This window comes from Atta colombica, unplaced genomic scaffold (assembly GCF_001594045.1).
Source record: "Atta colombica isolate Treedump-2 unplaced genomic scaffold, Acol1.0 scaffold27, whole genome shotgun sequence".
NCBI classification, from domain to species: domain Eukaryota; kingdom Metazoa; phylum Arthropoda; class Insecta; order Hymenoptera; family Formicidae; genus Atta; species Atta colombica.
Window position 1 is genome coordinate 1,515,177 of NW_017259370.1, and position 2,459 is coordinate 1,517,635.

Below are 2,459 nucleotides of genomic sequence, written 5' to 3' on the forward strand. Positions count from 1 at the left end.
ATATATATATATTTCCAGAATTATAACATAAAATTATCAGTAACAATATATGAAATAAAAAGCGCAGATCTGAAATAAAAAATTTCATACATCAGATACATCGAAATGCATATCAAATTGGAAAAGCGATATTTTTGCAAACCGTGAGAAAAGAAATAACATGAATTATGCACAACTCACATTTTTACAATATAAATTATTAATTCTTATAGAAAAAATTCTATAGGAAAGATTCCGAATATCTTGCTCGACGAAGTTGGCGGATCGATAGGTCGTAGGGAAAGAGAAAAGCTTATTGTTGCTTGTGAATTAAAAAGAATTTTGCCTTTTCTCTTTGTTTTCTTGGTGTGAACGAGCGCAAAGTAATATGCGTTATCTTCTTATGATCGTTTCGAGTACATTGAAATCATATTAATTACAGCCGAGGTAGAAATTTCCATGAACGTACCGACGATCATGATGATTACTATGATTTAATGGCGTGCAAAAATGTATAATGAATATATTTTTTTTACTTAATGTCCAAGTTTTTTCACTCTTGGTGACATATCGCTATCTGGATCTTAATTATAAAGATTTATGACGACAGAGAGCAACCTCGGAGTAGTTTCGTATATGTATATGTATACTTTTGCGAGACTTTCACAAAAGATATTCTTATACGTGTGCAAATGCTTTTTCCGCAATGCGACGCATAATGTTTGTGTCTTTTAATAAAAATAAAAGAGAATTATATCTTTCCTTCATTTCTTTTTTCTCATCATTATTTTTTATTAAGCATTTACTACGCAATATACGCTCTATGTAAATAAAACTTGAATCGCATAACTTAATTTTATTCCAATTGCTCCCCCCTTTTTATTTAACAGAAAATGTTTAAAATTTGTTTTTTACACTTTTAGTAAATATTGATATTAATTTCGTTTTTTCCGAAAATTTCGAAAATCATTAAAGTTACTTTGATGAAACTTTTAACATATACAAAGTTTCATCAAAATACTCGAGTGGTTTTCGAAATTTTTAGACAAAACGAAAATTTTTCTTCAACTTTGACATCCTGTATCTTTGAAATTAAATCGTTTCAAACAAATGGTTGTATAAAGTTTTCGTCTTGAATTTGTAGAAATCCCCTTATAAAACTTTTAGCGTACTTGATATGCACCTTGTATATTTTTTTATAACGAATTTATTCAAAATGAACTATCAAGACGCTTTGACACTTTTTTTTTATCAAAACTACTCGCATCGTCATTAGTAAGTATAGAAGTTTTCTCCTCCTTATCGCTGGAAATGGGCTTCTTGAGCAAGTTTCTTTTGGACGCACTAACATCACTTACATTTGAATGATAACGTAACGTCCTTCGCATAATACTTCCGTTCTAGCGACAGAATATTATGCGATCGCTATACGGTATATTATCAGGCTAACTTGATAACCGTGCATCACGCGAGAAAATATTCCAAAAGAGACGGGATATGATGTTTAAATTTCCGAAATTAAATTAGAATTTCTGGAATTAATTAGATGAATGAAGCACGTCCTATGTATTACGACACCGTGACGTGCATAATAACGTATATGAAAAAAGAGAAAAGAAAAGTTATTAGGTAATGGAATAAAAATATATGAAATGGCAATTACGTGTGGACTGCTTTTTATTACTTGACTATTATTCGATCAAGAGGACTGCAGACTATAGAATACGCAAATAAAGAGAGAAAAAGAGAGAGAGAGAAAGAGGGAGAGGGAGAGAGAGGGAGAATAAAAAAATATATTAGCAAACCATATTTATGCTGCGCATAAATGTGGCAGCCGAAGTGGAGCAATTACGCTGCAAATGTGTATATACAGAAAAGTATCATATTTTGCTAAGAAAAATGATTACTCAATTTACTTTCTTCGTTTTAAGTAACGATTATTGTTAATAAAGAATTACGATTATTGTTAATAAAGACTTCCTTTATAATAATCTTAAAATATACTTAATATACAAATTTAAAAAAAACTCAAAAGTATTCGATCATTAGTATTCAAGTTTGGTACTCACAAGAATTTATTTTTTCTTTTTTTGAAGAATATTATAAAATATAATTTATCGAAGAAATGATTTTATACAATAAGCAAATTGAATTTATTTTAATTTAATAATTTCGAAGTATTAAATTTATTAGAGAATTCAGAATATATTAAAAAATATAAATGCTTGGAATGAACTTATATGAACTTTTGAAGTACTTGAAACAAGTAATTATTACTTGCGTATAATATATATTTTTTGGTGTAAAAAAAAATAAAAAAAATGACTTCAATATATGTGATTAGTTTTTCGTGCGAAAATAATATTATATTGCACACAAATAAAAATTTAAACATTTAAATGTGTAGTACATTGTAGTACAGTGTTATTTTTATACGGAAAACTAAATAACACACATATATATATATATATATATATATA